Raw genomic sequence first — 13,885 nt, forward strand, 5'->3', positions numbered from 1 at the left:
CTGTACTACAACTCCCAGCATCACAAGCTGACCGTAAGAGCACACCATCCCTCCTATACAGAATACTCCCGGCGTTGCCACAGGTAAAACTCCCAGCATCACTCATATACAGAATACTCTCTGCAATGCATGTACTACAACTCCCAGCATCACATCACCCATATACAGAATGGTCCCTGCATTACCACCAGTACAACTCCTAGTTCATCCTATATAGAATACTCCCTCCTCCACAAGTACTACAACTCCTATCTTCACAGGCTGAAAGTAAGATCACTTCATCACCCCTATACAGAACGTTCCCGGCATTACAACAAGTACTACTACTCCCAGCATTATCACTGAATGTACAAACATACAATCCCCCCCATCTACTATACAGAATGCTCCCTGTGTTACCACCGGTATTACAACTACCAGCATCGCCCATAGAAAGCTATCTCAATGCACCACAACATGTACTACAACTCCTAGTTCATCCTATACAGAATACTCCCTCCTCCATAGGTACAAGAACTCCCATCATTACAGGCTGAATGTAAGATCACATCACCACCCCTATACAGAATACTTCCTCCTCCACAAGTACTACAACTCCCATCATTACTGGCTGAATGTAAGATCACATCATCACCCCTATACAGAATACTTCCTCCTCCACAAGTACTACAACTCCCATTATTACAGGCTGAATGTAAGATCACATCAACACTCCTATACAGAATATTCCCTGTGCTACAGGTACTACAACTCCCATCATCACAGGCTGAATGTAAGATCACATCATCAACGCTATACAGAATACTTCCTTCTCCACAAGAACTACAACTCCCATCATCACAAGCTCACTGTAAGCTGTAACAATGGACGGCGAGTCCGCCATATATCACTACACACTCGCTGTAGAACTACTATTCCCAGCCGGCCCATGACAGACACTGGACACATGGTAGAGGTTCTCAGGCTCCCTCATGGCCGCTTTGTACAGAGAGGGGGCGCTGTACTCACTCAGCCATTATCTCTTTTTCCGGGTCACTTCCCGCCAGTCACTCACCCGCTCCACAGGACACTGTGTGCCCGCGCCGTCCGCTCCTCCCGCCGCTCCCGGGCTTGGCGGACTCTCTTCTCCTAGCAACCACGTAACGCTAAAGAGCGCACTACGTCACTTCCTGCTCCAGCCGCTGGACAGCCAGTAAAATCCGAGCTGAGTCATGTGATGGGGCGTGGCCTGTGCCTTGTGCGGCGCAGTTAGGCGGCCATCTTAGTACACTCATCAGCAGGTGGCGTTTTCTTTACGGTCGGCGGCCATGTTGGTACTCCTCGCCTGGCAGCGTTGGCTAATGCTCAGTCATCAATACACTGTCAGCCATCATCAGGCCATAATACTGTGTGCTGTCTGTTTGTAAACCGGTGGTTCCCAAGCAGGGTGCCTCCAGCTGTTGCAAAACCACAACTCCCAGCATGCCCGGACAGCCGGAGGCTGTCCGGGCATGCTGGGAGTTGTAGTTTTGCAACAGCTGAAGGCACCCTGCTTGGGAACAATAGGGGAGATTTATCAAAACCTGTTCACAGAAAAAGTTGCTGAGTTGCCCATAACAACCAATCAGATCGCTTCTATCATTTTTTAAAAGGCTTCTGAAAAATGAAAGAAGCGATCTGATTGGTTGCTATGGGCAACTGGGCAACTTTTTCTCTAGACTCAGGTTTTGATAAATCTTCCCCCACTATTTTAACTTACAGAAGCTCACATAAGAGGAAATGTCTAAAACTTTGCGTGGCCACCATTATTTCCCAGCACGGCCTTAACCCCTTAAGGACTCAGGGTTTTTCAGTTTTTGCACTTTCGTTTTTTCCTCTTTACCTTTTAAAAATCATAAACCTTTCAATTTTCCACCTAAAAATCAATTTGATGGCTTATTTTTTGCGCCACCAATTCTACTTTGTAATGACATCAGTCATTTTACCCAGAAATCTACAGCAAAACGGAAAACAAATCATTGTGTGACGAAATTGAAGAAAAAAAACGCAATTTTGTAACTTTTGGGGGCTTCTGTTTCTACACAGTACATTTTTCAGTAAAATTGACACCTTCTCTTTATTCTGTAGGTCCATACGGTTAAAATGATCCCCTACTTATATAGGTTGGATATTGTCGGACTTCTGGAAAAAATCATAACTACATGCACGGAAATGTATATGTTTAAAATTGTCATCTTCTGACCCCTATAATTTTTTATTTTTCTGCGTATGGGGCGGTATGAGGGCTAATTTTTTGCGCCGTGATCAGGCATTTTTAGCGGTACCGGTTTTGTATTGATAGGGCTTTTTGATCGCTTTATATTCATTTTTTCTTGATATAAAAAGCGACCAAAAATACATAATTTTGGACTTTGGAATTTTTTTGCGCGTACGCCATTGACCGTGCGGTTTAATTAATGATATATTTTTTATAGCTCGGACATTTACACATGCGGCGATACCACATATGTTTATAGTTATTTTATTTACATAGTGTTTTTTTTTTATGGGAAAAGGGGGGTGATTTGAACTTTTAGTAAGGAAAGGGTTAAATCACATTTATTAACTTTTTTTTTTTGCAGTGTTATAGCTCCCATAGGGACCTATAACACTGCACACACTGATCTCTTATACTGATCATTGTTATCCCATAGGGACCTATAACACTGCACACACTGATCTCTTATACTGATCATTGTTATCCCATAGGGACCTATAACACTGCACACACTGATCTCTTATACTGATCATTGTTATCCCATAGGGACCTATAACACTGCACACACTGATCTCTTATACTGATCATTGTTATCCCATAGGGACCTATAACACTGTACACACTGATCTCTTATACTGATCATTGTTATCCCATAGGGACCTATAACACTGCACACACTGATCTCTTATACTGATCATTGTTATCCCATAGGGACCTATAACACTGCACACACTGATCTCTTATACTGATCATTGTTATCCCATAGGGACCTATAACACTGCACACACTGATCTCTTATACTGATCATTGTTATCCCATAGGGACCTATAACACTGCACACACTGATCTCTTATACTGATCATTGTTATCCCATAGGGACCTATAACACTGCACACACTGATCTCTTATACTGATCATTGTTATCCCATAGGGACCTATAACACTGCACACACTGATCTCTTATACTGATCATTGTTATCCCATAGGGACCTATAACACTGCACACACTGATCTCTTATACTGATCATTGTTATCCCATAGGGACCTATAACACTGCACACACTGATCTCTTATACTGATCATTGTTATCCCATAGGGACCTATAACACTGCACACACTGATCTCTTATACTGATCATTGTTATCCCATAGGGACCTATAACACTGCACACACTGATCTCTTATACTGATCATTGTTATCCCATAGGGACCTATAACACTGCACACACTGATCTCTTATACTGATCATTGTTATCCCATAGGGACCTATAACACTGCACACACTGATCTCTTATACTGATCATTGTTATCCCATAGGGACCTATAACACTGCACACACTGATCTCTTATACTGATCATTGTTATCCCATAGGGACCTATAACACTGCACACACTGATCTTATACCCTGTTCACTGCAAAGCCATAGCTTTGCATTGATCAGTGTTATCGGCGGTCGATTGCTCAAGCCTGAATCTCAGGCTTGGAGCAATCAATCGCCGAGGTGACACGCTGGAGGCAGGTAAGAGGACCTCCGCTCGTGTCCCAGCTGATCGGGACACCGCATTTTCAATGCGGTGGTCCCGATCAGCCCCACTGAGCAGCCGGGCTAAAGGGTTAATAGAGCGCGGCACCGTGATCACTGCCGCGCGCTATTAGCCCCGGGTCCTGGCTTCAGATACATGCAGGGACCGACCCAATATGACGCGGGGTCACCGCGTGACCCTGCGTATTATTGCGGGAGCCAGCCAAAGACGTAAATATACGTCCTTGGTCGTTAAAGGGGTACTCCGGTGCTTAGACATCTTATCCCCTATCCAAAGGATAGGGGATAAGATGCCTGATCGCGGGGTTCCTGCCGCTAGGGACCCCCGTGATCTTGCACGCCGCACCCCGTTTAAAGATCAGTCCCCGGAGCGTGTTCGCTCCGGGTCTGATTACTGTCGATTACGGGGCCGGAGCGTTGTGACGTCAAGGCTCCGCCCCGTGTGACGTCACGCTCCGCCCCCTCAATGCAAGCCTATGGGAGGGGGCGTGACATCTTTGGATAGGGGATAAGATGTCTAAGCGCCGGATAGTGTTGCTCACGAATATTCGCAATTCGAATATTATTCGCGAATATCACATATTCGCGAATTTCGCGAATATAGCGCTATATTTTCGTAATTACGAATATTCGTTTTTTTTTTTCTTCACAGTACACATCACAGTGATCACCCCTCTCTGCTTCCAGCTTGTGTGGTGTAAAGAAGGCTGTAATACTACTGTGTGAGACTGGCGTGCGAAAATTCGCATATACGAAAATTAGCATATGCACATTTTCGCATATGCGAATTTTCGCGTATGTTAATCTTGTATATGCTAATATTCACACATGAAAATTTTCGCATACGCGAATTTACGCACATGCGAAAATAAACGGGAATATAACGAATATGCGAATATATGACGAATATTCGTCCATATATTCGCGAATTCGAATATGGCCTATGCCGCTCAACACTAGCGCCGGAGTACCCCTTTAATCCTCTTGGACATGTAGTTCACCAGATCTTCATAGGTTGTCACTGGATCCTCTTCCATGATGGATCTGATGGATGTTATAGACCAGTGGTCTTCAAACTGTGGCCCTCCAGATGTTGCAAAACTACAACTCCCAGCATGCCCGGACAGCCGTTGGCTGTCCGGGCATGCTGGGAATTGTAGTTTTGTAACATCTGGAGCGCCACAGTTTGAAGACCAATGTTATGGACCTTGTGCTCCCCCACCTTCGGTTTGAGGATACCCCACAGAAGCCCTATAGGGTTTAGGTCTGGAGACATGCCTGGCTGGTCCATCACCTTTACCCTCAGCTTCTTTAGCAGGCAGTGGTGGTCTTGGAGGTATTTGGGGTCTTTATTATGACTGAATACTGTCCTGCGGTCCAGTCTCTGAAGGGAGGGGATCCTGCTCTGCCTCAGGATGTCACAGGACATGTCGGCCTTCATGGTTCCCTCATTGATCTGTAGCCCCCAGTGTCAGCAGCATCATGCAGCCCCCAGACCATGACTCTCCACCACCATGCTGGACTCTAGGACACTTGTCTTTGTCCTCCTTACCTGGTTGTCACCACACACGCCTGACACCATCTGTACCAAATAAGTTTATCTTGGTGTCATTGGGCCACAGGACATGGTTCCAGTAATCCATGCCCTTAGTCTGCTTGTCTACAGGCGGACCAATTTGCTGCAGTGTGTGATGTATTGTCTAAGCACTGACAGCTTGCCCCCCCCCCCTTCAACCTCTGCAGCAATGCTGGCAGCACTCATACACCTGTTTCCAAAAGACAACCTCTGGATATGACGCTGGGCACGTTCACTCAACTTCTTTGGTCGACCATGGCGAGTAGAGATGAGTGAAATTACAGTAAATTCGATTCGTCACAAACTTCTCGGCTCGGCAGTTGATGCCTTTAGCCTACATAAATTAGTTCAGCTTTCAGGTGCTCCGATGGGCTGGAAAAGGTGGATATAGTCCTAGGAAAGAGTCTCCTAGGACTGTATCCACCTTTTCCTGCCCACCGGAGCCCCGGAAAGCTGAACTAATTTATGCAGGATAAGGCTGGGTCCACACTACGTTTTGTCCCATACGGGAGCGCATACGGCAGGGGGGAGCTAAAAGCTCGCGCTCCCGTATGTTACCGTATTCGCTCCCGTATGCCATTCACTTCAATGAGCCGACCGGAGTGAAACGTTCGGTCCGGTCGGCTCATTTTTGCGCCGTATGCGCTTTTACAACCGGACCTAAAACTGTGGTCAACCACGGTTTTAGGTCCGGTTGTAAAAGCGCATACGGCGCAAAAATGAGCCGACCGGACCGAACGTTTCACTCCGGTCGGCTCATTGAAGTGAATGACATACGGGAGCGCATACGGTCACATACGGGAGCGCGAGATTTTAGCTCCCCCCTGCCGTATGCGCTCCCGTATGGGACAAAACGTAGTGTGGACCCAGCCTAAGTCATCAACTGCCGAGCCGAGAAGTTCGTGACAAATCGAATTTACTGTAAATTCGCTCATCTCTAATTACTATAGTCTGCATAAATTATTTCAGCTTTCCGGGGGCTCTGGTTGCCTGGAAAAGTCCGGTATGACAGTCTTAGGTCTCCTAGGTCTGTATCCACCTTTAACAGGCAACTGGAGCCCTTGGAAAGCTGAACTACTTTATGCAGACAAAAGTAATCAACAGCCGAGCTGTGAGGTTCACTACCAGCCAATTTACTGTAAGTTCGCTCAACTATCGTCTTGGCAATATCCTAGGCCATGTTCATGTAGAAAAATAATTATTTTTTGGATCTTAGGCTGCATTCACACCACGTTTTTGCAGTACAGGTCCTGTATACGTTTTCAATGTGAAAACCGTACGGAACCGTATGCCAAAAGATGCATCAGGTTGTGTCCTTCTTGAATCCTGTACGGTTTGTCAGTTTTTTTTCCCCGTACCCAAAACTGTAGTCTACCACGGTTTTAGGTCTGGGTGAAAAACTTTATTAAACCGTATACGTTTTTTTTTTTTTTTAACATGGGAGTCAATGGGAACCGTACAGAACTGTATGTGAATCCGGTTCCATCCGGTTTGCACCATACGTTTTTAGACTTTGCATTTTTTTTTCTAGAAATTTCAATCAAACAAGTGAAACTTTATTCAAAATGTATACTTTTTTTCTTAAAGGGTCACTCTCATTAAAACTAATTTTTGCTATTGCGCTCCCTATGGTAAATGAAATAATATTTCTAATATACGTTGTTTAAAAAAAATGAAGTTTTCTATGTTTTATTTGTGCATAAAAAAAGCTCAAGAGCACATTTTCCCCCAACTCATACACAGACTTTGGACCAAAGTCCAAACACAGGAAGTGCAGCCTGGAGTGCTGAGGGGGGTGTGTCCAGCCTCATCCAATCATAGCTCCTCTCACACTGAACTGCCATATGCTGTTGGCTGGACACCCCCCCCCCCCCCCCCAGCACTCCAGGCGGCACTTCCTGTGTTTGGACTTTGGTCCTAAGTCTGTGTATGAGATGGGGGAAAATGTGCTCTTGAGCTTTTTTAAGCACAAATAAAACATAGAAAACTTCATTTTTTTTAAACAACGTATATTAGAAATATTTTTCATTTACCATAAGGAGTGCAATAGCATAAATTTGTTTTAATGATAGTGCCCATTTAAAAAACCTGATGCAACCGGACATTTTTCAAACCATATACGGTTTTTAACTGTATACGGGTTGAAATTTGTACACACGTTTTGATAGTTTAGTCCGGTTTTGAGGAATCAGTTTTTCATCAAAAACCTGATACGGGAACTGTATTGCAAAAACGTGGTGTGAATGCAGCCTTAGAAGAGTTCTTCGCCATGAGGTGCCATGTTGAACTTTCAGTGACCAGTATTAAAGTGTCAGAGCGATAACACCAAATTTAAGACGCCTGGTCCTCATTCACACCTGAGAACCAGAGGGGTACTCCACTGGAAAACATTATATATATATATTTTTTTTTTTAAATCAACTTGTGCAAGAAAGTTAAACAGATTAAAACATCTTAATCCTTCCAGTACTTATCAGCTGCTGTTATGATTGACAGGAAGTCATTTTCTTTCTGAATTTCCTTTCTGCCTGACCACAGTGTTCTCTGCTGCCACCTCTGTCCATTTTAGGAACTGTCCAGAGCAGGAGAGGTTTTCTATGGGGATTTGCTCCTACTCTGGACAGTTCCTAAAATGGACCGAGGTGTCAGCAGAGAGCACTGTGGTCAGGCAGAAAGGAAATTCAAAAAGAAAAGAACTTCCTGTGGAGCATACAGCAGCTGATAAGTACTGGAAGGATTAAGATATTTTAATAGAAGTAATTTACAAATCAGTTTAACTTTCTGGCACCAGATTTAAAAAAAATTTTTTTCCAGTGGAGTACCCCTTTAAGCCACGCCTCTAGCTCAGAGAAATGAAAACGAGAGATCAGAGCATAAATCTGCAAAAAAAAAAACACATGCAAGTAATATGTCCAGATAAAGTGCTGCTCCTCATACTCACACAGGATAGAACATCCTGAAACAACAGGTACGCCAAAAATAGGGTAATTGTTACATTTTATGCACCATTTTTATTTTTTAAGTTTAAAGGGGTACTCCCTTAAAGGGGCCCCGTGATCTTGCACGCAGCAACGCGTTACAATCAGTCCCCGGAGCATGTTCGCTCCGGGTCTGATGATCACGGGGCCGGAGCATTGTGACATCACTGCTCCGCCCTGTGTGACAGCCGTCACGCCCCCTCCCATAGGCTTGCATTGAGGGGGCGGAGCGTGATGTCACACGGGGCGGAGCCGTGATGTCACAATGCTCCGGCCCCGTGATCGCCAGTCATCAGACCCGGAATGAACACGCTCCGGGGACTGATTGTAACGCTGTGCTGCGTGCAAGAACACGGGTGTCCTCGGCGGTGGGACACCAGTGATCAGGCATCTTATCCCCTATCCTTTGGATAGGAGATGAGATGTCTTAGCGCCGGAGTACCCCTTTAAGTCCCGAGAGGAAGCCGAATTTCCTTCATTGCGGTTAGAGATGAGCGAACTTACAGTAAATTCGATTCGTCACGAACTTCTCGGCTTTGCAGTTGATGACTTTCCCTGCATAAATTAGTTCAGCTTTCCGGTGGGCTGTAAAAGGTGGATACAGTCCTAGGAAAGAGTCTCCTAGGACTGTATCCACCTTTTCCAGCCCACCGGAGCACCTGAAAGCTGAATTTATGCAGGAAAAGTCATCAACTGCCGGGCTGAGAAGTTCGTGACGAATCGAATTTACTGTAAGTTCGCTCATCTCTAATTGCGGTATTCTAGTTCCATAATACATAGTTCTATTTATCTATTATTTACCCTTCCCTACTTCTCTTGCAGTGTCGGCCATAATAAATCTGTGGTCAAACAATTACACAAGAACCAGGATTCTTCGTGAGAACAACTTCTGCTTTTATTGTGTCGTCACGTGGAAGCTGAGATTTCGTACAAACAAAAGTGAAAGCTTTTACGGTTACAAAGAAACGATCCATCCACGTGGTTAGTAACGTAAATGTTCTTCATGCAAACAATGTAGAGAACATAGGAAGTGACGGAAACAATGTCAATTATCTGACAATACAAGATTAAAAGTGATCAGTGCAGAATAGAACTAGTGATCCCCTATAACTACAGTCACCGAGGGGTCCGGGGCAGAACTCCTAATCAGCCCCCGCTGATCTGCCATTTAGATCAGAGTTTCCCCAACCAGGGTGCCTCCAGCTGTTGCAAAACTACAACTCCCAGCATGCCCGGACCGCCAACAGTAATGTACTGTACACAGAATCAATACAATGTAAGGGCTGTATTTAACAGAAATAGAATATTGGTTAGATGTAAGAAAACTATCAATAGTCTTTGAAGCTTAACCCCTTCATGACCCAGTCCGGGTTTTTTTTCAAATCTGACATGTGTCCCTTTAAGTGGTAATAACTTTGAACTGCTTTTACCTGGCAAAGTGATTCAGAGATTGGTTTTTTGAGACATATTGTACTTTATATTCGTGGAAAATTTTTGTTGATACATGAAGCGATTTTTGTGTACATTTTTTTTTACAACATTAGGCTTATATTTTAAGCATTTTTTCAAATTTTCTACAAAAATTTAAAAAATCTAATATTTTTTGGGAATAAAATTTTGAAAATATATGTGTGTTTGTGTATGTGTATATATATATATATATATATATATATATATATATATATATATATATATATATATATATATATATTTTTTTTTTTTTTTTTTCTTCTGTACAACAGCTGCCCCTAGTGTCTAGTGCACAAAACATGCAGTAACAGGTTTTTGTTTTACAACTAAACAGCTCCTTTACAAAAAGAAAAAGTGAAAGTGAAACTAAAGCATGCCGGCGGTCACAGCGAACCCCCCTAGGTCCCGAGGCAAGATGGCTGGCTATAGCTATAGCCACCATCGTACCAGGCGCGGCGGAATGCCACGAGTAGCGGCCAGTGTCTGCATGACATACATGTATGTCATGGGTCGAGAAGGGGTTAAAGGGGTACTTCGGTGGAATTTCTTTTAATTATTTTTTTTTTTTTTAAATCAACTGGTGCCAGAAAGTTAAACAGATTTGTAAATTACTTCTATTAAAACATCTTAATCCTTCCAGTACTTATTAGCTGCTGAATACTACAGAGGAAATTATTTTCTTTTTGGAACACAGAGCTCTCTGCTGACATCACAAGCACAGTGCTCTCTGCTGACCTCTGCTGTCCATAGCAGCATATGTTTTCTATGGGGATTTTCTCCTACTCTGGACAGTTCTTAAAATGGACAGAGATGTCAGCAGAGAGCTCTGTGTTCCAAAAAGAAAATTATTTCCTCTGTAGTATTCAGCAGCTAATAAATCCTGGAAAGATTAAGATTTTTTTAATAGAAGTAATTTACAAATCTGTTTAACTTTCTGGCACCAGATGATTTAAAAAAATAAAAAAAAATAAAAAAGTTTTCCACCGGAGTACCCCTTTAATGCTAAACCAGTAGGTGCAACTATGTTCCCAAAATTCTGTTTGTAAAAATAATATTCCCCCCTATCGCCTCTGAAACTGTAACTGGAAACAATATGGTCACTTTTTCCCCTGCTTATTTCAAGTGGTCTTTAAAGGGGTACTCCGGTGCTTACACATCTTATCCCATGTCCAAAGGATCGGGGATAAGATGCCTGATCGCGGGAGTCCCGCAGCTGGGGACCACGCCCCCTCCCGTAGGCTTGCATTGAGGGGCGGAGAGTGACGTCACACGGGGGCGGAGGCGTGACGTCACACGTTGCCGGCCCTGCGGTCGACCGTAATCAGTCCCGGAGCGAACACGCTCCGGGGACTCATTACAAACGGGGTGCCGCTTGCATGATCAGGCATCTTATGTGTAAGCACCAGAGTACCCCTTTAAGGGGCAATGCCTTCACGATCTGTAATTCAGCCTCTTATCTGTGAGACGCCCTCAGATACAGTGCAGCTGAATATCACTTCACAGGCAGCAATGTCACCTCCTAAGTACAAACTATCCCCCCTGTAGCCTTCACGTGCTTAGAGAATACAATAATGTGAGAACTTACTGCTGCCTTCTTGGTACTGACCTCACATATATCATTACTGAACTGGTAGTGGTTAGAGATGAGCGAACTTACAGTAAATTCGATTCGTCACAAACTTCTCGGCTCGGCAGTTGATGACTTTTCCTGCATAAATTAGTTCAGCTTTCCGGTGATCCCGTGGGCTGGAAAAGGTGGATACAGTCCTAGGAGACTCTTTCCTAGGACTGTATCCACCTTTTCCAGCCCACTGGAGCACCTGAAAGCTGAACTAATTTATGCAGGAAAAGTTATCAACTGCCGAGCCGAGAAGTTTGTGACAAATCAAATTTACTGTAAGTTCGCTCATCTCTAGTAGTGGTCATAGAGTGCTTTTTTTTTACTGTCATTGTAACACTATATCGCTCAGCGTGTAAGGGCATAGTGGAAGTTATAGTTTTGTAACAGCTGGAGGCACACTGGTTGGGGAACACTGCTCTATGACCTGCACATATGAACATCGACAAAGTAAATGTGAAGGTAAAATGGATCAGTCTCAATAGTGACAAGTGGAAATAAAGTATATTAGAAGTGTCCAATTTTATTTTTTCCTTGTGTAATTGATTAAAAAGGGTGGAAATTTTTTTTTTTTATCAACTGGTGCCAGAAAGTTAAATAGATTTGTAAATTACTTCTATTTAAAAATATTAACCCTTCCAGTACTTAGCTGCTGTATGCTCCACAGGAAGTTCTTTTCTTTTTGAATTTCCTTTCTGTCTGACCACAGTGCTCTCTGCTGACACCTCTGTCCGTGTCAGGAACTGTCCAGAGTAGAAACAAATCCCCATAGCAAACCTCTCCTGCTCTGGACAGTTCCCAAAATGGACAGAGGTGTCAGCAGAGAGCACTGTGGTCAGACAGAAAGGAAATTCAAAAAGAAAATAACTTCCTGTGGAGCATACAGCAGATGATAAGTACTGGAAGGATTAAGATTTTTAAATTTACAAATCTGTTTAACTTTCTGACCACTTGAGTACCCCCTTTAAGCCAAAAACAACCTTTAAAAAAATAACTATCCAGGATTTAAAACAGTACAGCTTCTTTCTTCCAGACCAGCACCACTCTTGTCTTCAGTTTGTGTTTGGTATTGCAGTTAAAGGGGTATTCCGGGCAAAAAGATCTCCCTGCGATCTCCCTGCAGCACTCGCATTCTATGCGGGGCTGCGTCTCCAGTTTTGGAAACCTACGGGTTTCCGGGACGTGACATCACACCACGCCCCCTCCATTCATGTCTATGGGAGGGGGCGTGACAGCCATCACGCCCCCTCCCATAGACATGAATGGAGGGCGAGTGGTGTGACGTCCCAAGTCCCGGAGGTTTCCAAAACTAGAGACTCAGTCCCCGCATAGAATGCGAGTGCTGCAGGGAGATCGCGGGGGGTCCCAGCAGCTGCCCCCCCCCCGCGATCAGACATCTTATCCCCTATCATTTGGATAGGGGATAAGATTTTTTTCCCGGAATACCCCTTTAACTGCAATACCAAACACAAACTGAGGACAGGCGTGGTGCTGTTTGCACAAGACATGAGCTCTGTAATGCTGGATTACCCCTTTAAAAAAAAGGTATCGTCCCATTGTAAAGACTTCTCCTCTATCCTGCGAATAGGGAATGTGTGTAAAACTGCAGAGGGAACAACTGCTATGACCCCCTGTGTACTGGAATAGCGGTCACACACGTGCAAACTTGTACTTACTTCCCCGAGTCACCATTTTCAAGATCTCTGCTTGCTCGGCAGGAACATTGAATTTCTCACTTTTCACAACTGAACACATCAGGAGCACAAATCTCCCGTCTGGATCAGCTCTGGATGTAAAACAAGAATGTTTCTATACACCGACTGCAAGCAGAGATATTGAAAAATGGTGAGGAATTGTAACTTTCTGTTAATTGGCCATCTGAAGAACTTTTTTTTTTTATACAATGACTGTCTATGACCAGAAAGTGCCGATTGAGTAGTAAGGTCTCCTAAAGCCAGAGTTCCCCCTCAGCCTGTGGCTCTACAGCTGTTGCAAAACTACAATTCCCATCATACCCTGGCCACTTTGAGTTGTCATATCATGATGGGAGTTGTAGCCTTGCAACAGTGTGAGAGCCTCGGGTTGGCAAACATTGCTTAAAGGGGTACTCCGGTGGGAAACACATTTTTATTATTTTTTTTAAATCAACTGGTGCCAGAAAGTTAAAACAGATTTGTAAATTAAAAATCTCAATCCTTCCAGTACTTAGCTGCTGTTATGATCCACAGGAAGTTCTTTTCTTTTTGAATTTTTCTGTCTGACCACATTGTTCTCTTTTGACACCTCTGTCCATGTCAGGAACTGTCCAGAGCAGGAGAGGTTTTCTACGGGGATTTGCGCCTACTCTGGACAGTTCCTGAGACAGACAGAGGTGTCGGCAGAGAGCACTGTGGACAAGCTGGAAAGAATTCCAGAAAGAAATACAACTTCCTGTGGAGCATACAGGAGCTGATAAGTACTGGAA

The 13,885-nt window shown here is 43.9% G+C and overlaps 1 protein-coding gene and 1 long non-coding RNA gene across 3 annotated transcripts in view; one reads left to right on the forward strand and one right to left on the reverse strand.

Moving 5' to 3' along the window:
* The window catches only part of TTLL4 (tubulin tyrosine ligase like 4), a 62,535-nt gene extending 61,352 nt beyond the window's left edge, over window positions 1-1,183 (reverse strand). Inside the window, exon 1 of one of the 2 annotated variants that reach the window (XM_056536845.1) lies at window positions 1,055-1,183. The gene's annotated coding sequence lies outside the window, so the exon portion shown is untranslated. Of the gene's footprint in view, window positions 1-1,008 lie in introns of both variants that reach the window. The other variant, XM_056536846.1, reaches the window with a different exon arrangement.
* LOC130285452 (uncharacterized) lies at window positions 1,147-9,854 on the forward strand. The gene is made up of 2 exons (XR_008847333.1): window positions 1,147-1,280; window positions 9,156-9,854. It is a non-coding gene; the product is annotated as an uncharacterized LOC130285452 (long non-coding RNA).
* The last annotated feature ends 4,031 nt before the right edge of the window (window positions 9,855-13,885 follow it).

Source organism: Hyla sarda, chromosome 8 (assembly GCF_029499605.1).
Source record: "Hyla sarda isolate aHylSar1 chromosome 8, aHylSar1.hap1, whole genome shotgun sequence".
Lineage (NCBI taxonomy): Eukaryota > Metazoa > Chordata > Amphibia > Anura > Hylidae > Hyla > Hyla sarda.